General features: G+C 39.9%; 1 protein-coding gene and 1 long non-coding RNA gene across 4 annotated transcripts in view; one reads left to right on the forward strand and one right to left on the reverse strand.

Moving 5' to 3' along the window:
* Positions 1–19,465, reverse strand: part of RC3H1 (ring finger and CCCH-type domains 1) — an 80,328-nt gene extending 60,863 nt beyond the window's left edge. For all 3 annotated transcript variants that reach the window (XM_050901352.1, XM_050901354.1, XM_050901353.1), the window contains exon 1: positions 19,412–19,465. The gene's annotated coding sequence lies outside the window, so the exon portion shown is untranslated. The remainder of the gene's footprint in view (positions 1–19,411) is intronic.
* Positions 19,466–19,730: 265 nt separating this feature from the next.
* On the forward strand, positions 19,731–27,762 carry LOC127019029 (uncharacterized). Its single transcript, XR_007766852.1, has 7 exons — positions 19,731–19,815; positions 20,178–20,335; positions 21,963–22,055; positions 23,903–23,982; positions 26,170–26,227; positions 27,380–27,583; positions 27,678–27,762. It is a non-coding gene; the product is annotated as an uncharacterized LOC127019029 (long non-coding RNA).
* The last annotated feature ends 199 nt before the right edge of the window (positions 27,763–27,961 follow it).

Consider the following 27,961-nt stretch of genomic DNA (forward strand, 5'->3'; position numbering starts at 1 on the left):
ACAAGTTAGCCCTGATCTTTCCCAGCAGCAGTCCACAGTAAGTCATGTTACAGTTTAAGGCAGATGACTCAGCACACCTACGGGGCACCCTCTGTTCAGTTTCTGCCGTTTCAGTATATACAGCTCTTAAGAGCATTACCTGCTCCCGTGTTTCTACATATCTCTCTACGACATTTCACTGAGCTTTTCTTACCCAAACAATATCATCATCTTCTTGACATGTGAAGATGAAAATTCTGAATAATAGTAATTTTTATTGTCTGCTTTTAATTTAGTCCTGAAGCTGTTTCGTTTTTGCTGAGTCTTACTCAGAATTAAAACAAGCAGAACTTCCTGTAGCAGTTAACAGTGAACATATAAGAAATCCTATTTAGTGCAAAGCTTAACACTAGCGCAGCTCCTCACTGCCAAAACAAATTCAGGCTCGCCAACCGATCTGCTCACACAAAGGCAGCTCTTGCCTAATGTATAATTTAATCTAATAAAGAAAATACCATTTTATTAATTCTTTTAAAGACTCTTACTCCTCAATAGTAACATACACATTTCTGAGAAAAAGTAACTTAGCCAAAGATGCAGTTCTCTCTCCTGCGAGACTGGTTCTGTGATACATTAACTACTTCAAAATCTCTCTGACACTTGAGATTAAAAATAAATCAACAACCTAAATGAAATTAACAGATAACAGTAAAACAATTCCTAACTAATAAGGATTACCAGATACCCACAGTGCAATCCTAACCAACAACTGGACCCCTACATACTTGCCTAGTGCCAAACAGACACCACCGATTTTCACCAGTGCCTCACAGGACCTATTTAAGTACATAGGTGTTCTACTCCAGTGTGCTCTATGTAATAAACAGTATTTCTGAGAACACTTAAGAATCTTTCTTCTCTTTCCTGAGGAGAACTGCAGGACCTAATACTTTAAAAAGTCCTGAATTTCATTTTAGGGAAAAACTGACCTGACAACCCATGGGAAACCCTGACCAGCCAGAAGTAATGGGCTGTTTATAGAGCCTGAACACTTTGTTCTCAAAAGGCATGCTGAAGCCACACACACAAACACCCCATACTGCCAACTTCACGGTTCACAGAAAAGGATAAATGATGCTAGCTGTGTTTTCCATATCCAGTTCCACAGAAAAACCTCTGAAAAAATTAAAAAGAGAAAGCCCATGCCTGATCAGAGAATAGTAGGCAGAAGAAAAAGCTTCTTACCTCCGCTCGGGGACCTCCATGAACAACACATACAATAAGCCCAGAATAGTATTTCCGATAGATTGAGATTTTTTTTTTCCCCTCCTGTTTGCTTTCCGAAACTTCGCTGTACACCATCAACTGACGGCAAGTGCTTCACTTCCTCATTCCTCCTCCGCACTGCGCGCATGCCTGCTCGCATGCACGCTCCCCAACACTGCTGAACATTTGCCCAGAAGACAGAGCTCTGTAACAAAAGAAATTCCCACCCAACAGCAAATCCTGGAAGTTTGTGTGTAACACATGTTCCCACCCTTCTTTCAAAGCTACATAAACATCAACGGGTTTCAGTGGCCATAGAATGTCTCTTTAAAAAGAAAAAAAGAAAAAAGAGAAAAATCATGAACACCATCAAAATTCTGTCCCAAACTCACTGAAGCTCAGTTAAATCAGATTCAATATTTACTTTCTTTTATGGTCAGTAATTTTTGACTGTGAAAACAAAGGAAGAAGTTTATCCACTTTTATGCAAAGTCTCTTATTTGGCAGTCTGTAAAGTACCTTAGGAAAATGGGGCCGGTTAAGGACAAAATGTTATCCCTCATTTGAAGCTTCCTGGCTTGTAACACAAGGGAAACAAAAAAACCCCACCAAACCACCAACATCAGAACTCTATCACAGTATCTCCCCAAGACAGGATCTAAAAGCAATTCAAAATGATTTAAGCTTCACAACATCCTGTGAGGCAAGAGCTAATGTCTTACTACAGAACGGACAACTGTTGAATAAAGTTATTTATCCAGTGTTTCACAGGAAAAAAAAAATGGAATGAAACCTAATATATCGTTTTGTTGACCTCTTATTCTCATTCAACATTCAATCACTAGTCTTGTACCATTATGGCCATGAATATTAGAAGACAACGTGTGCAGAGGAAGCTTAAACCTCCCTGCTCACAGCCCCCAAAACACACAACCTGCACATGACTCAAACAGTAAATTTTCAGGGAAGATATATATGACTAACTTCATAATTTCTGGTTGATATTATACATCCTTTACAGCTTATTTAAAAGAAAGGGGAAGTGACCAACTCTTAATAGTAAACGGTTTCATGATCTATTACCTAGGAAAATTTTTCTACCAATCACAAGGACTCCCAAGCCCACTGATGATTAAGTCTAGGGAGTTAATAGCAGACAAGCATGTCTAGAACGTGCTCCTTTCATTTCATATTAAGAGTTCTTGCATTTGTCAATGCAAATGATTGTAACAGTAACACAATGATTAAACCAGGATTAAAAATCAAGGAAGAACCAAACAGATCAACAGAAGAAAGGCAGAAGGCACTTAAAATATCCACAACAGTTTTCAGAAGAGGGACTTTGGTTCAACTGGTCAAATACTCAAGAGCTATCAATCCTGCTCTCAAGGAGGCAAGCAAATCATCTGTTTTTCACAGAAGCAGATACATGTTTGAACCGTTGAACACACAAATAACCAAAAGAATCGCAACAATTACAAATCTGAAAACTAGAGCTAATGGTCAAGCAATTAATGTGTCCCTGAAGAATTATATTCTGACATTACTGAGTCTGAGGCCTTTTCTGAGTAATTGGGGAAGTTAAACAGAGGACATTTCCTTATCCATACCAGACAACCAGTGTCCTGGTTTCAGCTGGGATAGAGTTAATTTTCTTCTTAGTAGCTGGTACAGTGCTGTGTTTTGGATTGAGTGTGAGAATACTGTTGATAACACACTGATGTTTTAGTTGTTGCTAAGTAGCGCTTATCCTAAGTTCAGGACTTTTCAGTTTCCCATGCTCTGCCAGCAAGCAGGTGTACAAGAAGCTGGAAGAGAGCATGGCCAGGACAGCTGACCCCAACTAGCCAAAGGGATATTGCATACCATAGAACGTCATGCTCTGTATATAAACTGGGGGGAGTTGGCCAGGAGGGGTGGATTGCTGCTGGGGCATCGGTCAGCGGGTGGCGAGCAATTGCATTGTGCATCACTTGTCCTTTCTTGGGTTTCATTTCTCTCTTTTTTGGTTATATTCCTTTTCATTACTATTATTATACTTTTATTATTATTGTTAGCATTATATTTTATTTTACTTTAGTTATTAAACTGCTCTTATCTCAGCCCATGAGTTTTACTTCCCCCCCCGATCCTCTGGGATCCCACTGGGAGGGGGAGGGGGGAGCGGCTGCGTGGGGCTTAGTTGCTGGCTGGGGTTGAACCACAACAACCAGAAAAAACAGGTTAAAGTTTTTGTGTCCAGGAGGACTAATCTCTCCTATGACAGTTTTTCAGAGTTTATACAAGAGCCAATATTGGGAAAAAAAAAATTTTTTTTTGCTTGGTTTAAAAAAAACAAAAAACCCCAAAAAACCAACACAACACACCCCCCCTCCAGATTTGCTAGTGCTTGCCATCAGATCACCCATGAAAGGAGCCATAGTAAAGATAAAAAGGACAAGCCTGTAAAAGTCTTCAGATTCAAGGGTACAGACACACATTACCTCTTGGTGTCAGCTAGAGAAGTCACTATTCTTCCTTACTCATTCCTTTCTAAGATGTTCCAGCTGAACTGTTTGCATAGCTGTTCCCCAGTTGACGCTAGCAGTTTTAAATGTAGGTCTTTAATAAACACAGCCAGAAATGAGGGTGGACAGCAATTACACAACCAATACCTCATTTTAACTGAAACAGGGCAACAAATCAGCCACACAAACAGCTCATCTAATTTAAGTAGTAAACTTCAAGAAGAGAAAGCAATGGGAAGTGGGTAGCATTCTGGAGACTGCAAACACTTCAGCTGCATAGGCACAGGTGAAAGAACAGGCATCTTTGAGTCCTAACCTGCTGAAGCAAAACTTTTTTTCTATACACCTTTTAGTGATCTGAAGTATCAAAAGTATCATAGCAGTAATAAGATTGGCATCTGCTAATGAGAAACCACTTTAAAGATCAAAATCACTAAGGCCAGGATCATTCTTTTCCATGCAGGAATAGTCTACAGTTACCTGACTGCTACTATAGGTGTTCGGTAGGTGAAAAGTAAATTTAGGAAAGGCGGGGGAAGATCTTGTTGCCACTGCAATGCCTTCATCATTTCTTAGACTAAGATAAGTAGACATGAATTATTTAGTTAAGACCCAGCACAATTCAATGAAAGAGAAAGCATAAAAAAACCCCAACCTAACAAAAAATTAGAAAGTGTTGCTTGCCACCCACTCTCCAGTAAGAGCTTCCCTCCCAACTTGATTCAGCAGCTGTAATTCTGCTTTGATGTCAGTAACACTACCACGACAATAACGCTACCATTGCAAAGTGAAACAATGAGACAGAGAAGGGCAGAATTAAAGTCTGGCTGGAGACACGGGTCAAAAACTGTCCAAAAAAGCTCCCCAGCCTCCAACCTACAATACAACCTTCAATAATTCTGCCCCCCCCTCCCCCCCAGCAAACTTTTGTAAAAGACTGTCTCGGGGGGGGGGGATCCAGAAATTGTCAAAGCTGGATCTTTTGGGGTGCTCTGTGCATGCATGTTTTTTTGTAGTGTAGTGTGAAAATATTACTGAAAATATTTCTTTGATAGACTTACACAGCTAGAATCGAGCAGCAGTCTGAAGTTCTTCCACACCTCCTTCCCCTTATGTTCAATAGTTAGCATTACACTATTCACTCTCCCAAAAATGTTTTGTTTTCAAACTACCTAGTAGATTTAAAAAAAAAAACAACCCAAACTCGTATGTCCAAAATCCCAGGTGCAATAGCAAGGAAATGCTGAAATATACTGTAAGAGCAGTATAAGTGAATACACCTGCTACTGCCAAGCCTAGGAAAGAAGAGGCTTCTATTTCAATGAGTCAAAGTAAAATGTAAAATCCCATTTTACATAGAACTTCACAGGTATTCAGAAAACAAATATTTTAAGTGTCCATTTGAAAACTTTGTCTCAGAACTTCCTCTTTAGTGTTCTCCCCCCCCCCAATTTCTTTCATTTGGAGGTGGTTTTTCTTGTCACTTAGTAGATGCTGCCCCCATTTTAAAAATAGACGTCAAACAGCTTCATGTTAATAACTGTTTACATAACAGTAGTCTCTAATAAAGCAAAGTCATCCAAGAGCAGTGAAAACAACTAATGAATTTTTAAACAAAGCTACCGATGTAGTTGCTTATCTGCTTGCTTTTTTAATTCATGAGTTCATTTTAAACATATTACAATCACAAGAAGGGATCTCATATGTTGTATACAAAACAATCTCTAGACTACTGTGATATTATTTCAAAAGGCAGTGGAGCACCTAGTTTGCTGGCACATACATTTCAAGACAGCAGGAGTCCACAATGACAAAATTTTTTTCACCCCCTGAGCTTTATTATAATTCTGTACCCTGTTACACTCTTCTCAAACATTTTCAGACAGAATTATTAAACTATATCAGCTTCAAGAATTCAGCTCCTCTACTTCAGGCACCTGTTCAGTCAACCATGTGATAACATTTCTACATTAGTAAGAAACCGTATGGCACCATCAACTTCAGAGAAAAGATGCACATGTGAGAACAGTTGTCAAAACACTGTTCTGCTTATCACAACACTGCAGTCATAACAACCACTTCCAAAAAGTGGAGGTAGGCAGACTGAGGAGTTGCTAATAGAAGATAACCTAGGTTTTCCCCATTTCTCTCCCAGATCACAGCTTAAGTCTAGCTGCACTCATCCTGTCTAGAACTAAAAAGAGAATTGTTACAGATTAGTGAAAACACCCAAGCTGTACACAAATATCACAGCCACTACCTACAAGCGTGATACTCCAGACAAGACTTAACACCACAGCAAGAGAATCTCATCTCTACTAAGACAGCAGATAATAACCTGCATTGCTTACCACAAGCTAACACGGGTTAACCATCATATCCTTGTGAAGACTGAAACATTCAGACTTACGTTTTCATTCTACCTCCAATGAAGACAGATAATGGAACTTTACCTATCTGGCTTTTTCAGTGCAGTTTCATGCATGGCTTACAGTGGGGCAAGTCAGAACTGCCTCTCAGAAAGGCAGCACTGCCCTCTCCCCATTACTCTTGTGCCAGCTCTAGATCTGGCATGTGTCATCTACACCAGGGACCTAAGCCTGTCAAAAACAAATCCCTTTCCTTCCCATGTTAGCTTCTAACAGGCTCCAAAAGCTGCTCCAGATCTGTTAAATGGTCAAGCAGTCCTGGAAACATAAGGGAAAGAGTCAGGGAAGCACAGAGGATGGAAACTTTAAGACGGTCTCTTTTAGCATCCACACAGATTTATCAAGTTTTTGGGTGTAGTTTCATGAGCAGCTTATTTTGGCACAACCAGGGTAACACAGATTTTTAAGTATGTCTTCATTAACGGAAGTCATCTCTAAAGTATTGCCTAAATTTTAACTACACATTTAAATGCTATTAAGCAATCCTAACAACGAGATGACTAGACTAACAGTCTGGCATGATGAGAGTAGGTGAAATGGAATAAGGAACTCAAGTGATAACAAACTGTGGAATTGTTCCCTTATACTAAATCCACCTAAAAATTATCTATGTTTCAAAAACAATGCTTCACAGCTAGATTTAACCAATGTTTCTTGACAGCGCAAGTCACGCAAATACAGTCAAAACCATCCTTTCAGCTCATCATGGTTATAGCACTGAGCAAAGTGCTATCTAAAGAAGATGAAAGAATGCTGTAGCTGACCATAACTCTAAGTTTCCTAGTGCTCCTAGAACCAGAGCTGCAAAACAAAGAAGCAATCATGTAAATGCTACAATAGCTGATACAAAAATAGCTTACAGGGACCAAACTAAGCCAGATATCCTCCTTTGGCTACCCCTGCAGTAGCTTCACTGGTCATAATAAGAGGAATATTAAGATAAAGAACATAAGTTTCACAGACAACTATTCTGCTTGTTTCCATGACACAGGCTGCAATTGTGTTTTATTAACATAACCTAGTGTACACTAAAGCTCTGGAGTCACCCAAGGTTAAGAGGCAGCTTGTTGCAGAAATGGCACCGAGCCTGGAGAGTTTCAGCTCTGTTGTAAGAGCTGTGTTAAAAAAAAAAATAAAAAATTAGCTAGTCAACATACTATTCAAGATTTTCTCCACACCTCTGAGCATAGTTTTGTTGTAGAAATCCAAACACTATTCAGCACGGACAAACCTGCTCATCACTTTTAAGTAGTGTTAGATTACCATTCACACAGGGCTTAAAGTCTTTAAATATCAGTAGGAGAGGTCACACAACTGTTGCTGAAAAGCAGGTTAATTCAGGTACTTCTGACTCAGAATGTAATTGAGCCTCATTTGCTTTAAATGCTACTGGCACTCGGTGATTCAATTTGTAGCACTGCTAAAAAGAGCAGTTCCAGAGGCCAGAAATAGCTTGGGGCAAGGTACTCCTTTTGAATGAGACTTTTCATGTAACCTTCAATTAAAAGGAAGAAAAAAAAAAAACCCAACCTTAAATATTTTGCTGCTTTGGTGTTAGTCTCACTTACCTTCCAGATTTATAAAAATAGCATCTTTTCTTTACAGCTTTACAAGATCATTAAAAACAGTACTCGTGGTTTTAGTGAGTGGAAACAAAAGGCTCAAGTCTCAGGGTTTCCATTAAACACCTACTCTTAACCAATAACAAACATCTCAGAGCTTAACCACAAAAATGAAAGCTGCTGCTTTTTTTTTTTTTTATTTTTTTTTTTAATATAGTGAACAATGCAAGACAGTCATGTATAAGAGAAAAAATCCAAACCTCCAACATCCCATTGATCCTCCTATCAGTAACGGATAAGATTTTGGCAGGAGCCTGAATTCAAATGGGAAAAAGATTATCTCACATCCTCTTAAAAGAGGTTTTGAATTATAACCCCAGTTATAAAAGTTTCAAGTTACATAACTTAAAATCATCCAAGCAACAGGGCAAAATATAACAATCCTGGGAAGTTACCTATTAAAAATCCACTGCGAACTTGATGAATTTGCTGCTCCAGCACTGTAAAAACAGTTCCACTCCACACATGTAATTCTGTCTTTTTGAAGAAAGTTTTCTTATTTACTGCTTACTTTGCATGAAACTTGTTCTAAGTGGAGCAGTCCATGAAGAACAATTTTCTCATTCTCTGTTATTAATGCTAAGTCTTAAAAGACTTATTAATCTCTGAAAACATACTACAATTATAGTAGTATCAGCAACTGGAATGACATTAAAAATATGTAGGGGACAATCTCACAGACTCTATTGCCAGAGTTCTATTAGTAAAAAGTATATTGTTCTCCATAGCATGCTGAACTAGTCTACCTTTTTAAAAGCAAAGGGTAAACTTCTGTTAATGAACCTTATTGACAGAAGATTAGACCTCACTCATGGAAAATTAAAGACTGGAAGATACTCATAAAGAAAACAAGAGTAGCTGCACAATCAGGCACCTTTTTACTTCATTTGGGTGTTCTAACCTCCATTAACAATCTCCTCCTTGAAGTGGTCACAGCCCACCAAGACCTTTTAGTAGGCACACCATTACAGACTGCTATGAGACTACAGGTGTTTGAGCCTTCACATGCCCTGACTGCAGTATTACCCATTCCAGTACCTTGAGAGTAAATCTGATAAATGTTTTATAGTTACTGCATACATGGACTACACAGAAAGCTACTTCTCTATATTTTTTACGTTTCCTTCTTTTAGAGTCTTAAAATAGAACGGACACACTTAGCTGCCAATCACACCTCTATTGTTGCAGATCAAGCCAGGGTAAGTGACAAGTAAGCCTTGTACAGGCAATATTTGCATGACTTGATCATTTACATTTCCTCTTGTCTTGTATTGTGTAAGCCCCTGATTAAACAGCAGGTATCTATACGATAAGGCATAGGAAGGGCAAACTAGGCACTGAAACCATCTTACCGCCCATGCAGTCAACATCCCTTTACACATTCCTGTATTTAGCCACTCACTGTTGTAGGAATAAAAGCAACGACAGTAAGCTAAAACTGAATGACAAACAAGTCAAAAAAAGAAAATTCTCAAAGTCTGTAAGCCAAAGCCACCTGTAATAGCACTACTGAAGCCCTCAATTGCACTGGGAGTTATTTTCTTTAATACACAAAACCTAACAGGAACAAAGTATTTAAATGTATTTATTAGCATATTGCAGTCGCTGGATTTTCACAGGCTTACTGTCAATTTTCATTCTGTAATGACAGCTCACATATCAGCTTGTCACATCACCATGACTGATTCTACTCCCACTTCTCAAAAGCTATACTAATTCATTAAGGTAATTTTAGAACTTATCAGATGTGCTTGAAGGAAAGGATTGCTGTCACTCACTTCCCCTTCCTGAAGGCTCCCAATTACTGTCACGTGAACTGGCAAATGAAAAGGTCTAAGGCTTTGTTTTTCCCCTGTCCTGGGGAAGGGGGTGGGAGGCAGGACAACTAACATTTTTATCTATCAGGCGAATTCACGTATTACTCACAGGAAGACACAGTGAAATGGTTTTTTTCCCCTTCAGATTTTACATAAAAGAAAATACACCTGTGATCTTTTTAATACCTAGTGAGTAATACTGACACCACACCCCATTCTCATCATGCAGTGCCTAATGTGATAGCCACACCATTACATCCTCAAATACCAATGTATAATTTACCTTACCGATACCAAGTATTTCTGTGGATGCCTTTCTTCCTGGTATGTCCTGAAATCATCTACATCATGCCTAAGCTTCAGCTTGACAGAGCTCAAGTTGTTCTATTCTAAACTGGTCTAGCGAAGCTGAAAACCCACATAAAAATGGCTGTGATCATATAATTCCTCCTCAGAAACACACCCAGAGACATCCCCACCCAGTCCTTGTGTGCTATTTTGCTAGAAACATTTGACTGAGAAGTTCCACTGAGAGAGGAGTGACCAGAAAAGCTAACTACAGATCTCTCTGCTTGCTGAAGCCACGTAAATCCTCAGACTTAGAAAACCAGGAGGGAAATATTTAATTTCTATGAACTACAGTGCAGAGACTTTGATGCTTAATGCAGAATAACCCAACTGATTAATTTCTGATACACCTGGTACAGGAATAAATGCTAAAAAAAAAAAAAAAAGCCCGAAAGTGACTTGCCAGTTTTTATGTCGTCTTATTAGTCCTATTTTTATTCCTTCCTTTTTGCAAATGCTACAGAAATGAGACAGAAAAAAAAAATCACACATTAAGGAGAGACGAAAATTTTGCCAAGTATTTTTTTCCCCCCACAGGAACATATTCTGCAAAAATTACAGTGCTCGGTGAGATGATGTGTCTTCTTAACTCTGGTAATAATTAGAGAAAAGGGACAAATTTAGTACAAGTATAACCTATGGAATTTATTTTGCTTTGCAGCCACAAAGCTGTCAAGTCTCCGCTACCAGACCTCTCTTGCTCTGACCAGAAGTCTGCCCTTCTCTACCAGCAGCGCTCAAAACAGGAGGCTGAAAGAAAAACGCTGCTCTCAAAATCCAGGCAGGCCATCAAAGGTGACTTACTACAATACTGGTCCTCAGTCTGAAGTACTAACTGGGCTGTGTCTTTTTGCTTTCTGGTAAAGTGTTTAAGAGAGCTCTGTCCACAGCCTTTCACTTTATTATTTTAATAATAAAAATAACAAGTATCTTGCTGTCCGATAGAACTTTTATGACTATGTCCAGAGTCACCAGTAAACTGCTAAGCAGCATTACTGAAGGGAAAACTGAAAAGCTATGTTTCCCAATGCATTCTGACACAAGTCAGAACAAGGTTATTCCCGATACCTCCAGTCACCTACTGTTATCAATAGGCAGCCTCTTACTCTTACAAAAAAGCAAAGAGATGGGATGATTTAGAGGGTTTCCAAACACAGTCAACTCTTACTTTGAGCACCTTTTCTGTGCACTAAATCACAATTATCAATGCAAAACAAATTATTCATCTCCCTCAAGATCCTTAACACAAATACATCCTTAAACTTGACAAATGGTATAGATGATTCAGAAGAGAAAAACAGAGGGAATCATGAAGTAAGCCATCTTCAAGTCAGGAAAAAGCTCTGTATAAAGTACAGCATAGTAGATAAATGGCATAAAAAGGTATCACAGAAGCGATGTCTTCAGATAGCAGTCACAACATGATTTAATACAGAACACAAATACAAGAGACTAACAATGCACACAAGCATTAGCAACTCCAGAAGACAACCCTGACGGCTCACACCTTTTCTGTAGTATCCAACAACAGCTGGCAACAAAACAGTCACATTTAAAACAGTCTGGACTATTCCAAGCAACCAAAATTTAACCAATTCTCACTTTCCTGAATAACATTTTCTTTCCAGTTCTTGTATGAATCACCTACAAAGAAGTTACAGTGTCCAGGCTTCCATCCCTAAGGCCTGGTTAAACAAGGAAGACTAAAATTAAAATTCAGCATTTTAACTAAAGTTTTTTGCAGCACTAGTAAGACCTCTCTTTTAATTAATTCTACAGGAGGCCTTTTCACGCAATTAAACAGGAGAATGACTCATAAACAGGAAGGACAGCCTGAGTCGTAGCCTCTGGTTTAACTTACCCAGTCCATTCCATCAAGCCAGTTTAGCCCAACTTATTTTTATCTTTCTCCTTTCAAATTTACAGCAACAGCCAAAGTAGTCACGAGGGAGTGCGCCATGAACAATGCTCCCTAACTTCTCACCAGTTCCAGAGGAAGCAGTGACATTTTGATAGTCCCCAGTAAAGTCCAAGAACAAAGAGTCCCATGGTTGCTCCATTATCCAAACAGCCCATCCTGCAAGTCTGAATTATCAAAGCAACGAAATTAATAGGCAATATGCCATCTCTGTTACCTACATTAGCGAGCTGAATTGAATACTGGCTCATGTCATAACAAAGTTAAGTTAAAAAGAAAAAAATTTTCACTTAGAAGGAAAGCAGCTAATACCAGAGAACAAAAGATCATTAAAGAGAACAGGAGAGGTGAAGACACCCACGGATCCAGGAAAAAAAATCATCCTACAAGAAAACAGAGCATTTCAGCAAGCAAAGAAATAAAGACTCCTTACAGAAAAGTCATAGAATCATAGAACGGTTTGGGTTGGAAGGGACTTTAAAGATCATCTAGTTCCAACCCCCCTGCCATGGGCAGAGACACCTTCCACTAGACCAGGTTGCTCAAAGCCCCATCCAACCTGGCCTTGAACACTTCCAGGAATACCAGTCATTTCAAGTCTGGAAAGATACATGGGAGAGTGGTATTTTCTTTGTAATTGCTTTAGTAATTTGTGAGACTTTGCCCTGTTCTGATCTATTTTTGAAACAAAATCCACATTCTCTTTACAAAGCAAGTAAGACCAAGAATTACTGTCCTTCTGGAGCTGCTAAGTAAGAGCTAGTCATTTTCCAGCTCCAAAAATTTCTGAATTTTAATGTCTACCCACACAATCGTTAGTAACAATGCAGGTGACCAATGACAATTTCAGTATTATAATAAACAACTATTTATCAAGATCTTTTGAATTTGATTAATTGGTTCTGTTGTTTACAACAGGGTACTTTGTCAATTTGGTGTGTTACATGTAAACACCTGAGCTCCTCAGACATGTCTAAAAACAATTGCCCAAATGCCACGTAAAACAGACTTACTTGCTCTAGAAGAGCTCAAGAAATACCTACCTAACCAAGCTAGAAAATACGTCGTACATTACTGTGAAGATTTTTTGTTTATAGAGGGCAGAGGCTGAAACTTGTTTCACAGCATACATACGTTCCTACTCTTTCTTCCATACCTCCTATCTGAAGCAGGACAGCATTTTGCTGTTTCACATCTCAAACCACTCCGAGCACTTCACTGTGGCACAAAACCCAGGCTTGATTTTTGTGAAATGAAATACGAATTTTAAATTGTGAAACTTCATGAACAGAGATGATTGCTTCACTGGACTCATGAGCAGATTTTTCGAGATTTCATTAGCGCAACATTCACTTGTAAAGGCAGGGGAAAATTTTCTACTGAGCCTCCCAGAGAATAGCTTACACTCAGAAACATGAGATTTAATTATCATTAGGCCTGCATAACTGCCAGAATTATTAATGGACATAAAATAATGTTCACGCAGCATGTCACAATTTCAGAACGTCATGTAAGCTAATCAAACTCAGTTTCTACTATTTCTTTCAAATTTAGTGGCCATTAATTTCAAGGTCTCTCCTTTGGTTCTTGCATCTTGGCATAGAATTAAAAAAAAAATAAAGGGCACAAAACACTTTAGTCTTGCTGTACTGTGAGTACCAGATTCATCAGATACAAACACTGGATAAGGAAGTCTTAACACTTTCATTAGTTTGTACAATTCCTAACATCAAATAGTACCTGAAGGACTTCCATTCGAAACTGATAACAAAAGGAAAGGAAAGGAATGGGGGGTGGGGGAGAACAAGCTGAAAGAACATGACTTACAAGAAAAGTCAACAAGTTTTATTTCACTCACTTTTGAAGGGCATTTATATTACACAGTCACTGTAGTAAAACATGAAAGAGTTACTCATTCAAGTACAACTGCTACAAAAAGTGAAGAGTGCTAAGTCAGTATGAATAATGTTTACTCTAAAAACAAAGCACAGAGAAAGTTAAATGCTACTGAACACTGGGAGTGTTCCACAGAAGCTGGTTTATTAATAAGTAGGTAATTAAAACCATGCCCCTCGGCAGGAATTTCAATTCATTCACTTTGTAATACCTTCCCTGAACCTCACTCCGTTTGCCCAAAAGGATAGCTCTTAAATTTGAGTTGGAGACCAACACTGCCTGCCACAATTTATCAAAAATAATTAGCTGCAGGTCCCTGAAGACCTTCAATGCATAATAAAGAGACAAGATTCCTGCTACTCTAGAAGTAGTCTCCATTCAAAACAGTAGGAATTTAAAAGTTCTAATTGAAAAACCTTCCAACTTGCTCACCATTTCAACTGAAGTAATTGTTAGAAATTATTTCAGGAGGAAGTTCTGAGAAGACCTTTAGAATCAGGCGACAAGCACTACTGCTCCATCAGCTGATCAACCAGAATTTTATTATGAACAACAGGTTTAAAAACAACTATACCTCAACCTTCAAAGCTTATCCTGACAGGGTCTGATAAACATGGAAGCATCCTAAAAAATAATGACATTTGGAATGCCCAGATTTTATGTTAAGATGAACAGCCTGCTTTTAAAGAGTAGTTAATTAGATCATTTTAAAAACACCTATTAAACTGGCATAGATGAGACAAACCAGACTTTCCTTGTTAAAACAAAAAACAAACCAAAAGAAATCAGGAACCACCTGCAAGATCTAGATTCTCCCAGACTAGCACATTTCAGTTACTTCAGCTACTCCACATGCTTTGTTTCTTCAGTTGTCTTGTAGCCGAAGCACAGTCCTACTACAGAAGTCTCAGATTAACATAAAATGCACCCCCCAAACTCCAAATATTTGTGTGATTGAGAAATAATGCTTTATGTGAAGGATTAAAAAAAAGTGGTTTTGCAAGACTTTTTGCAAGAAATCAGTAGAGGGACCTATACAGCAAGAAGAACATGTCACTTACAGCTATTTTAGTGACTTCAAGGTTGGAACGAGTAATTGTCAATAAATCCTCCAGCTTTTGTAATGCTGAACTCAAGACTCACCTTACCACAGTATTATCCATCTGACACAAATACTCTCTTCTGTGTTCTTTGTCTCAAATTACATAGCAACCTCTGCCACAATCTATGTGAAGCAAATGAAAGATCTGTTCCTTCCTTCAGCCACGCTTGCACTACTTTTTAGTTTAACTGCATATCCTCCTTTTCTTATGCTGCAAAACAGGAAAAATTGAATTCTTTTGTCTGTCAAAACAATCCTCTTCCCTTGCCTCCCCTCTCCTCCTCCCAACCATCCCTCAGATGAAGATTTTTCTCCATGTTCCTAGTAATTCCTCTTTTTTAACAGCGTAGCTAACACTGTACAAAATAGGTAAAGGCACACAATCAAGTGACAAGGGAGAGATTTTCTGTATTACTTTACATGTGGTCCTTATGCTTCCTGAGGTCTTTTTTTTTTTTTTCCTTTTTTTCTCCCCCTTTTACCCCACCCTTTCTCCTCCCCCTTTTTCTTCCCCCTCCCCCCCCCCCTTTTCTTTTGAAAAAGCTGAGCATGCTGAGCAGAAGCTTTCATGTACAAGTTCGCAAAGGACGTCCAGGTCCTCTTTCTATGTGAATTAAAGTCTTTAGATTTTCCAAATGTCAATGGCTGGTGCTCAGGAGCGCTAATTAGATGATACGACATTTTTCATCTGCATAATGCAACAGTGTCGCTCACACCAAGTTCAAGCTTGAGCCAGAGCCAAGAGCTACCTTCTCAAATGTAACAGTAATACTTACTCGCGGTTATTCTGCCAGTCTTACTGCAAACTACTGAAACTCTGCCTGCATGAGATTTCTACAATATGTTGCTGCTGTATATAATAAGCCATCTCTACCTCCCGAAAGTTGCCCTAGACCACACGTAGCTGCCTTCCTTCTTACTGTATTAGAAAGAAATCTCAAACGGAGGACAAGGGGACACCCATCACACTTGCATGAAACACACTCCTCTACAAATTCCAACACAGAGCAGTGCACAATCGGTACTGCTTCTGACAACATAAATTTGCAACAAATGATTTAGAAATCTTGATATTTCTATGACAAAAGTCCCTTCCCTCTCCAGCTGGTAGCACACAATGTGTTGCTACCATGCAGTAACAGGAAAGCTATGTCCTCAAGCACTCTAACCAGAAAGTCTTCTTATATCAGAAAAATCTATTTACAATAAGCTAATAGGACTTTTGCACCTTCTTGCCCGTTACGCATTTCCACAAATAAAAAAACTCATTAGAAATCAGTTAGCCCTTTGAAATCTAATACCATTTCAACTTTTACTGTACTGGTAACCAAGAAAATGAAACTGATGCAAAAGATAACCGTCAAGATACACACTTCTTGAGAAAAACAAGTGGTCAACTAAGTTATGGGAACTGCACCTAATTCAGTATGCACTGTGGAATATCTCTGTACAGAAAGGAAAGTAACACAACATAAGTAAATATTTGTGGTTTTCCTTCTCAGTTATCATGAGCCCATAGACTTCAGACTGCATTACTGTAATATAGCCTACACAGAATCTTGAAGGTCACACTGAAATTTCAGCTGGTGCAGGATGTTTATATAATAATCTTTCACAACAGAAGCATATTATATCTTTATTCCTGTATGATAATGGTTTCATATTCATTACCAAGTGCAGTCCAAGGCATTAACTTCAAACTACAAATTCCCCTATGGCTTCTCTCTCATGTACTTTGAGTCAGATTTTTTTTTTTTTTTTGCCTAACAGCCAGTATTACTTGGGATGCTCCAGCAAACAACCACCTGATTTACATGGGTGCAGGAAGAAGTACCACAAAACCACATAGAGTTTCATCTGCAAAATGATTCAGTGAATCCACTGGGGAAAAGAATTTTAAACAACAGGCAGGCTTTGCAAAAAATTAAAAAGTTTTATAAAGGGTCATCTGCTTAAAAGGTACCTTATAGTGGCTGCTGCATAGCTATTTTGAGATGCTCAGGATGTTTGGAAGCCTAAATGCAGGTGAATACTTTCCTTCTAGTTCAGCTTTATACTTCATACTGTTTGAAAGCTACGATTCCACAAGTTCTTTCAAATGGATGAAACATTTTTTCCAGGTACCCAGCACATAAACCATATGATTTCTTATGTGGCATAAAAAAAAAAAAGACAATTATCCTTCATATTATTACACATTACAGAATGGGAAAGGTCAATTCCCTAAGTATCATGAAGTACCCTTTCACAGCATGGGTTAGTTATAAGATACAGACCCTAAATAAAATGGGATGTCAGTCTTTGCCATCATTGTCAAAGGTGACTACCATCAGCATCACCCAAGACCTCTGAACCACATATAAGGAAATTAAGTCAATATTTTAATATATGCAATCACTAAATCTCAGCTTCTGCAATGTTTAATTCAACAAGATTGATAATGGTTTCCACCCAGACTGCTGGTAAATCACTGGCAACAAGGCAGAAGTTTCCGAAAGCAATCCTGTTAATTTCTGTTCATCTGCTCTAGCATGACCACTTTTATATAATAATATACATGTCCTAAGATGCCCATAAATTAAACCCTGACATACTAACGTATGCAATTTCTGGATTCATACATTCATCTGTTCATTGGAACATTAGTTTTTAAAATAATTATCAGCATACAATAATCTCATCATAAATTTCTAAAATATTTTGCTTTAAGTTAAGCTAGTTTGGATACAAAGCTGACAAAAAAAACCCACCAGAAAACATAGAAGTAACTTCCCCACTCATCTCCATTAAGGTTACTGCTGCTCAAAAGTGATTGACAAGCGCACCACTCAAGTCTCTGGTTGTCAAAACAGACTGTACTGATGGTACCTGCGTTTCTAAATTTCCCTCAAAGCAGCCTGTCAAACCGTCTGCTTTGACAGAACCTTTTCTAGGACAGGAAAGTAAAGCGATAAGCTCTTGTGGGGAAAAGAAAAGGTGCCTAACTGATAACGCCCGCTTCTATTTATGTTAGTGGAAACCATAATTTCGTATCAACATTGTGTATTAATGAAGAAAGACATGGTGCTGCTAGTGAAGCATAGAAACCATCAATAAGGTACACACTCCTCCTAGGAGCACTGGGTTATTTATACAACGATGAAGTCACTTATTAGCTTCATTGACTTCAAACACAGAAATACAGATGTTTATAGTTGATAAAATTAACGCCCTCCACACCCTTATAAGCCTGAAGGGGGTAAAAAAGGTAAGTTTAGGAACACATTGATTTCTGCTTCATAGTGTTGCTGTGTTATCTAACAACTCTATAGCTATATGATGCAAATAGAGTATAAATGCTGAATTTAACAGCAGCATTTCTCTTCCAAGCAGAGTCATTAGAAGACAGCATTGCTAAACCAGTTACAATGATTAAAGCAGTTCTGCAACAGCCCAGGTTACTTTGAACCTTTTAATCATTTTTGCAAATTTTTTTTTTTCCACTTCGGCCATTTTCAATATAGTAAAAACACACAGAAAACAGTAGCTACCACCGGAGGGACAGAAGATTTTTCATTCATACTTGACTGAAATTAAGAGAGAGAGCTACTCTGAGGAAAAAGGCATACATGCACGTGGAGAAAATTAAACATTCCCGGTTCCTAGGAAAAAAACCGCATCAGTTCCCTGTTTTAAAACGGCGCAGGCCTCACAATGGCTTTTGAGGACAAAAACTCACACCAGGACATTCCCAACCACCAAAGCACATTAAAATGCAGCTATACCAACACCGCACTCCCTGCAAGCAACCTTACCCATCCTCGCCCTCTAATCCAACAGCTAAAACAACGCCGGGGTGAAAAACTAGTGAAAGTAAGCGGAGTTTCTGTTTGGTTTTATCACGGTTTCTCCCCACGCAGAGGGAGGCCGGGGGCCACCTCACTCTTCCCTCAGGCGCCACAGACAAAAGAGCGACAACCGGGGGGTGGTGGGGGGCAATATGTCCCCACACCGACCGCGGGAAGAGGGGGGCTCTGGCCTTATTCCCCCCCCCCGCTGTTCGTTTAACTGTGCCGAGCGCCACACAGGGATGAGTTTTCTCTTCTTTCCAGGCACGCAGAGCCCCTGGAAAAACAACAGCAGACGCAGGCCACACACAAAAGCCGCCTGTCCCTTCTCCGCCGTAGCCTGGGGCGATGCCGCCTCTCCCCATCCCCCAGACCGGACCCAACCGCGGGGCCCTCCCCGCCCCCCTCCACCTCTCCCGCACCGGGGACGGCGGCCTCCGCAGCTCTCTCCCTGCCTGCCCGGGGCGCTCGGAAATCGAGCCCCGGCAGGAGCCTAAGGCCTAGTGAGGCAGGCAGCGGCACAGGCCCTAGAGGCAAGCGCAGCGCCCGCCCCTCCGCCTCCCTTCCCCGGGAAGCGGAGCAGAGCCCTCCCGCCCTCGCCAGCGTCCCCGAGGCCAGTCTCATTGTTCCCCGCACCCCAAGCTCTCCGCTCCCCACAGCCGAGCCCAGCAGCGGGGGGCAGAGAAGACAGTGTACTTACCACACGGGCCGGGCTCCCCGCAGCGGCCACCGGCCCCCTCAGCTACGGCACACGGGGGCAGCCGCAGTGCCCTGCTTCTCCGGCACCTGCAGGCCCCGGGGCCCCCCTACCGCCGTCGCCTGCCGCCCCTCCACCGCCGCCGCTGCAGCAGCGGCCATCTTGTGCGTCGGCTACCTCCCCTCACCGCCTGCCTGCCTACTGCTTGCCTGCCTGCACCGCCTCACCGCTGCCGCCCGCCCCTTCCTGCGCCCGCCCCCCCCCGGGCAGGCGGGGCGGGACCGGGAGAAAAAGCCGAGTCACGGGCTGGAGCACCGGGAGAGCTAGGCCGGGTGCGGAGCTGGGCTGCCGGGCGGGGTTGCTGTCACCCGCCGCGGGGAGGGCGCCGTGAGTTCCTGTCAGGGATGGTGCGTGCTCCCCGCTGCCCTCACTTGCCTTTTGGGTGGGTTTTTCCCTCTTCTATCTCATCTTCCCGTTGCCAGTGATAACTGCGGGTGCAGCGAGGCTACAGGGTCGAGATCGTGGCTCTTCATAGGCTAAGCGTAGCCTGAGGAGCGCTCTGCGTGCTCGGAGTCTCCCAAAGCCCCTAGCCCGCCATTTTCTCTCCCTCAGTGCCCATAGCAGGGGGGGCTTCCTCTATGCGGGGTACACTGCTGCTCCCATCTTCTTCCCCACTGTGACTGCCGTATGCCATCAAACCTTAGAGCTTGGGGGTTGGTTTATTTTCTTGCTTGGCGGAAAAAAATCCCGAATGCTCTTCCCCATCCAGGCACACGTAGGTGGCTGTGCAGGGCAAAGACCCTATTGCTTTTCGCACCAGGCCCATGGGATGGCGCAGAGCTGGGCTTCCTGCTGGAGAAGGTCCCCGGTAGCTTTCTTTGCTGCAGGACACATTTAATTCATCCTCAGCCTCAACCAACACCACAGGTAAGATGTGTTGGGGCCCCGCCAAGCCTTCCTGTATCACACAGTACCCGAACTACAGTTGGGCTACTGAAGAAATTTTAATAATTTTAAAATTTAAAGTTATAAAATAAAGTATCTTACAAGTATTCGTGGTGACTTGCTGCATTTAGTTAGCATGTACTGCTAGTTTTAAAATGCTTTGAGAACTAATTATTTAACCTCAGGATATTTCAAGGTAGCATTGAATTGATTTCCATTTTATGAAAACATGAACTGTGGTGTAAAATACTAAAGAATTTGTCCAAAGCTATTTCCAAATTTAACAACAAAAATGGGGTTTGGTGGTCCCATCCTATTCCCCAGTTATTTTATCATGTATATGCCCAGCTGGAGGCCCTGCGGGATCAATGCTAGTGTCAGATCATTGTGCAGGATGCTGCATATGGAATCAGTGCATTTCTAAGCACTTTATAACACTGTAAGGAGCATGCACTGTATTACCAGTTCAACATCCGAACTGCAGAGGACTACATGACCTTGACATACCATTAAAACAGTGCAATGTCAGGTCGGAAGTAGCCAGGCCCAGAGCCAGGGGCTTGAGACAGCAACCTGCAAAAGGAAGCTGGGTTGTGACATGCAGACAGAAACACGGAAACAAATAACAGCGCTGAGCTCCTGGACATAAGGGAAAGTCTACATAGGGAGAGTTTAATCTTCAGCTCCTATTTCTGACTCTTGTATTGATTGCAGACAGATTTTCACATTAACTTTACAAGAAATGTGATGATAGTAGCTAAATATATTATTTCTCTCAGTTTTACTAAAGAAATTGTCTCTATTATTTAGTCTTTTCCACCAAAACAATTTAGCTTAATGCTTATCAAGGATTAGTGCTTGAATAAAATTATGTTAAGAACAGCTATTAAATTAATTTCTGAAAACAGAGTTTTCTTGCCATATTCACACGCATTTGGGATCTTATGAACACAGTAGGCTAAGATCTTTACAAAGACCACATTTAACTTACTATGAGTTACAAAAGAAGTATAAATTGGGAAGTTTAACATGGAAGTGTGACTCTTAAGCATTATGGCTGTTTTATTGTTATTTCAAGGAGATTAACAGGAAAGATTTAGAAGTCTACAAACAGAAATCTAAACCAATCAATGTTTATAAGCGTCAGAATCCTTAGTACCATCGTTACACAATAAAATATCTGAATGAATGATTTAATCAAGAATATCATAGTTAGCCAGATTCGGAAGTCAGGGACGATCACAGATTAGTACATTATTATATTTTTATCGTTATATTGGCATTGTAATACTTCCTACAATGCCCCAATGAAACATTAATACCACTTGTTCTTAATGACTGTATAAATTATGTAAGAGTCTTTGTCCTGAAGCACAATCTTTCATATAACCAATTGGCAAATTGCAGCATAGTTTGTTTAAAAAAAAAAAAAAAAAAAATCTGAATCATTATACTCCTGTCTAATTAGTCCTCCCTCTTGGAAATGTACTAAGTAGTATCTCTGCACGTTATTCTAGATCAATTTAATCATCGTCTTCATCCTATTATTCTAATTTAAAACTCTACATACCACAGAAAATTTTCAATCAGCAATTGCCATCTTTTGCAGACTCTCTCCTAAATGTTATGCTAGAAATGTGAACCTTATTGGAGTTATTAGTATCCTGTTCAGACGCAGAAGTCAGCACTAGGAGCTAAAATGGTAGGTGTTCTCTGCAACCTTTGTTTAAAGTCACAGAAACTAGAAATGGTCAAGGCCTGAGGCCATGCTCTTACTTCCTGGTTTATAGCAGGTGATTGTACACAGTACATCATTCTGGTGTTTTGTTCAGTCTGGTTTTTAATACTCCAATCTGGAGACTTCTACCACGTCCTATACTTAGTTCCTATATACGGTTCCTATATTGCTGAAAGGTTTTAATTTTCAGGTAGCTTATGGTTTCCCTCAGCATTTAATTCTGTTACCACTTAGTAAATTCTATTACCAGTATTTACTTGCTAACAACAATTTTCAGTATTGCAATGTAGCTTTACCACAGTACTGCATTGTTTAAATATAAAGAAGTGCTATCTGAAATGACCTATGGTTCTTATCAAGTAACATTGCAAGGATGAGTACTCTAAATCTCAAAACCCATTTTAGACCTCCAGCAGAGTAAAACTTTTCTAATGACTATTCTTTATTCTGGATTTTAAAAGCTCAGAAATTTGCAGATGAGCTTGTCCTCTCTTTGGGAACTGATCCCACTAGATACCTAGATTATTTTTATTGTCTGTTTTCTCCAGTTATCCAGCATTTCTTCCTCCATGACACACTGCTTTGGCATATGAAACACAAAACAGTATTTGCTTTTAGGGTTACTGTTTTCATATCTCATTTCAGCTTATTATTAAATCTGCTGGAATTTATCTCCAGTTATTCACATTGTTCTTTCTTTTATGTCCTTAAAAACCCATAGGAATTAGTTTTGATTTTACAACATAGCATCTCAATTTTCCATTCCTTCTTTTTCTTTTTTTCCTTCCAAAAGGGGATAATGTGTAGTCATGGTTCTAGGATTTTACATTTGTGGCCAACCTAGTAATGTTCTTCAGATTATACATTAGAAATTAATCCCTGTATTAGCCTGCATAACCGAGAAAAATAGGTAAAATACCAGTGTAACTGTCAAATGGTATCATCTGATGATTCAATTTTTATATTACGCTTTCTGTATAAAACTCATATAAAACTGTGGTAACAGAATACCTGTCTTCATAAAAAGAAAGATTTTTTTTAATGCGTTGGCAATGTTTCAGTTTGCTATTTTAGTTATCTACGTGACCTGTAAAGCTGATAATAATGGAAAATTTCTCATCTTGAAACTTGTGATATGAGAATGAAAGGCAAGAATTAAATATTTTTCCAACTGGCAGCAAGCATTTAAAAAAATGTCCTCGTTATGTCACACAGCCAAGATTCTTGCATATATCATATAAACCAAAAGATAACAAAAAAGAAAGTCTTTAGCACTTTTGTGTGCTTGACCATCATGTTAACAAAAGCTAAAATTCCTGCACTTTTATAAAATTCCACTGACAAAAGCAGAAGACTGAAGCATATCCGCCCAACGTAATCATTGCAAAACCCCCTAATACTTGTTAAAGAGTATGCTGAATATCATCCAAGCCCATGTAATTCAGATGCAATTTTTAGAACTAGTTATATGTGCTTATTTTAAAATAATAAGAGGATGATAGCAAAATAAAGCCTTCCACTGTGGAAGGACATGCTCAGTATCTTGACCATAACATACAAGGTTTAGATTTCCTTTATACAATAGAAGTCTGAATGTTGTAAAGGAATGTGAAGGGCATAAGTGTAAAATTAATATTCCTCCATGAATGCTTCGCTCTCAACCATTCAATTTGCACAAGCAAATAATACTATATAACCCACCAAACATTATCAGATTTGTTTAAAAGTTTGTAAAACTTTTTGCAGTTCTTTGATGCTATACATAATAGGTTTGCAGATATCAGTGCAGTTATTAATGTTTGTGTTTTCAGGCTACTAGGAATGCAAAAAATCTATATAAATATACCCTGTGGCTTCAGTTGCTGTGAAAAAAGAAGAAATTATAAGGAAGGTAAGGAACTTCCCTTTGATGATTTCTCATTAGAAGTTCCACTTAACTGTCCCATCTCATTATCCTCCTTGTCCCACTGACATTTAGAGATGCAATATGCTGACTTAGTAGTATGTGCCACAGATTCTCATGGTATTCCTTACTGCCTTTCTGCGTACATGTAGTTGCCTGGTTTGCTTTAATCCCAGAGCTTCCAGTGTCATTCAGCAAGGTCTCTCTCTAAGTGTGACAAAATTTTGAAGCGTTGTAAAGTACAAGAATTTGCAGCGTAGCAAGAATGCAGACCCACTTGGAGGCTGTGAGGGTATCAGAGATTTAATGTTCACTGGGCAGTGCAAGTCAAAGTCACTACCACATACTTGTTGTTCTGGTGCCCTCTGCTGAAATAACCATCTGTTTGGCTTCTGAATCCCCCCCTGGGGAGGGTGAAGAGCCTCTGCCAAGTGCCATGTGCTGCCACCTCTTTATCTTGCACTCTAGTTCCTTGATTTGTTTGCTTTTCTATTCTGTCTCAACAAAAAGCAGAAGTATAACTCTTTATTTCCTTTCCTTCCTCCAGTGGTACTTATGTTGAAATTTGTTCTTTTCTCTTCCTTCATAACATTGTTGCATCACATTTTACGACAGCCTTTTATTGAGTTTAGGAAGGTAACATATGAGCTGAGATGATAAAGAATTAAGAAAATTACATTTTATAAGAATTCCAGCTTGTGTGTGTGTGTATAAAACCGAGAACTACCTAAATTAGCAATGTAATTTTTGTTCCTTTCTGGCAGATTTCCTCCTGTACTGTAACACTGGAGGAAAATGAAAGACAGGTAGGGCAATACAGTTAGCACGGTTTTCTACAGCAAGTCAGTACCTTTGTTTAGCTGCCCGTAAAACCACAGCCTTACTCTCGTTTTGAAGGGGAAGCTAAATTGTAGAGGTTAAGCAACTTTTCAGGTTCACATAGCAAGCAGTGGCAAGATGAGGAATAAACCCCATGGTCTGGTCTCCTGTTCCAACCACTAGACCTTATGCATCCTCCACACTTGTGCAAGTTACAGTAATTACATTATGACTAAACTGCTAGCTGAGTAATTTTTCCAGTCAGATTTCCCAGGTAGAGCACTCTTACTACAAGTAAAAAAGGGGACTGTCTTACATCTCTGTAGTCACATCACATTTCTGCAGTAAAAGAAAACATGTTGACAATTTCCTGGAGTTATCCTTGCTTAGTATCACCCATAATGACTCGAAGTTTTGTACTGGTTTTGTTTGAGAACACCTGATAGAAGACTTCCCCAGTGCATCTTCCAACAAATGGGACTATCAGCTCCCACAGGAAAGTAAAAGTAAAGGACCAACCTTAGCTAATCCTAACGTATGAATAACTGCATAAAGCAAGTTTAGGTGTTTTTATATTAGTGTGGATCTCAAGTAGCTGCTGCTTATTCAGATCTCAATTCTAGCAGTTTTTAAAAAGTATATTGTTCAGGTAATTGCAGTGGGACATTTTTTACATTTCATCCCTCAGTTGTTTTTGAGACCTATAAACAAAAATCAATTTTTGATTTTTACTGCAACATGTAGCTGCAGTACATGCTTGATAAGCAGTTTACAAAAAGATTATTTTCAGTGGAAACATGTCAAATTTGTTTAGGTTGGCTGAGATTATTTTTCAGAGATCGTAGCTGTATGGTAATTTCCTTTATTCTTTTACCAGATTCTACATATCATGTCTACTTTGACAGGCAAATTCTCACATACGCAAAACCCTACCTTTTAGCTAAGAATTTCCTCCTCCACTTTTAAATTTCTTTTCAGCACAGTATTCTCAGTTTCCTGTCTCTCATTACTGTAGTGGTAAAAAGCTGTTACACACCATTCCAGCAATTCAATTTCAGCAGGAAACAAAGAAATTTCTGAATTGTAAATGTACAGTATAATTTGTTCCTGTTGTGTATGTTCATCTGGTTTTGGTAAATTTTCATCGAGAATTACATCATTAAGCCTAACCTTGAAAGGGTTGGGGGTTTTTTATTTAACGTTCCAACTATTAAATTTATTTTTTAAATTGGTTAAAAAACACAGGTTTTGTAAAAAGAAGTTGCTATCTTTTATTGTTAAGATTTTTTCAAACTTGGTGATTTGTTGGTTGATCTGACATGCCATGTGACGCTGCCTGCTCTTCTTTGATTCCAGCAGGTGAAGGAGGCAGCATTTACAGAAGAAGAAAAAGGAAATTCACTAAAGGGAATCAGTAAGTTGAATGAAAAATAGTAACTAATAGTGGAATTAGCTCTCATTACCAGACAGGAAGAGATAGTATTTGTGGTTTGGCTAGTTAACTACTTTTGATGTTATTTTTCTGCATAAGCTATTGATATAATTGCTGAAGAAACAACAGTGAAAGGATCAGAACGTACTGTGAGCACAGATGGTGCTTACATTGTGTATACATTCTTAAGACATTCAATTAATTTCATTTTAGCAAGAGTGACATCAGTTTCTTGGAGATTAATGGATATTTATTACATACTCATTGAGGCACATGGAAGGCTATGGTATGGGCAAAAGTTTTAGCCTGTTAACAAAACCAAAATATTTTGAGAAGCGCACTTTCTGTTCTGTTAGGGAAGTTTCTCACTCTCGTACGTAAGGCCACAGTATCTCCAGCCTATTTGTCCCCAATGCGTTTGGTGTTCTGGTGGCTCTGCTAGGCAGACACGTGCTACCCGCACGTAAAAACAGGAGTCAGAAGGTTATTCCTCTTCCTCGTAAAGTCCTCAGTCTTTACAACTTGACTGTAGTTGAACTTCAGTTCAGCAATTTGATATTGGGAGGTTGTTTATGTTGCAGTTTATCACTGTCTCTCCCAGGCAGCAGCTTTTCTTATCAATGTTTCCATTAACATGCGGTGCTCTGCAAAAAAAGCAAAAAAAAAAAAAGGAGTTTCCTCTATTTTCATACACAAACCCCACCTTCTCCTTAGATTTCCTTCCACAGGAAGCACATATGCATATATACACTTATTTGCATATTAAATAGACAAGATAAAACTGTTTCTACTGTACATAGGTGAGTCAAACATTGAAAACCAGTTGAGAGCAAACATATTCATTCACTGATCTCTCAGATGTAATAGCTACAACTCACAAGTGTCAGGAGGCAGAGACTGAAACAAACTGGCTTTGTCTTGCACCTCTCAAGCTCACAAATATGAAGGAGAATCCTGGGAATGCAATATTAAAATTCTAAAAATCTGACCCTCAGTCTACCTTCCAATGTTAGCTGCTAAAAGAACAAAACCAGAGAGATACAAACCATATCATAGAATCATTTAGGTTGGAAAAGACCCTTAAGATCATTGAGTCTGCCTAATCACATTATTGGGCTGTCTGGTGTCTTCCAGCTGGGAGATCCTCATCAGTCTATCTAGAATGGGTTTCTCCTGCTCTCCTTTGGGGCTCGTGCTGCCCAGTATTCGTTTCCTGGCCTCCATGTAGTCTGCCTCCCTTTGCACCAAGGATTTCACGGGGAAGGCCGGCCTGCTGGCAGAGTTGGGATTACTAAGCACGCTGTTCGTTGTCGGCCTCTAGAAGATCCAGATGTGCGGGTAAGGACCTGAAGGAAGGCTGTTGTCCTGAATCGTGACTGACTCTTTAAGGAGGAGAGTTTGACTTTCTACTTTCCTTCTGCATGATCTTCAGCTTCTTTTCCAACCATCTGTTGGCCGCCTCCTCCCAGCTCTCGGCGACCTTCTCCGAAAGAGTGCACTGTGACTTGACTGAAGGAGAAGAGAAGACTTCTCCCCCCGGCGCGGCGGGGAGTCACCCCTTCAGCAGCCATCAGGGTCACCCAGAGCTCAAGTGCTGCCTGCCTGGCAGCCACAGCCCCAGGACAGGGGCAGGAGGTAACAGTGGGCCTGGGGTGGTAATTGTGGCCCTGGGCCTGGGGGGCAAAACCCCAGTTTGGGGCAGACACCTCCCCGGGG

The sequence above is a fragment of the Gymnogyps californianus genome, chromosome 8, assembly GCF_018139145.2.
Source record: "Gymnogyps californianus isolate 813 chromosome 8, ASM1813914v2, whole genome shotgun sequence".
In the NCBI taxonomy this organism is placed as follows: Eukaryota; Metazoa; Chordata; class Aves; order Accipitriformes; family Cathartidae; genus Gymnogyps; species Gymnogyps californianus.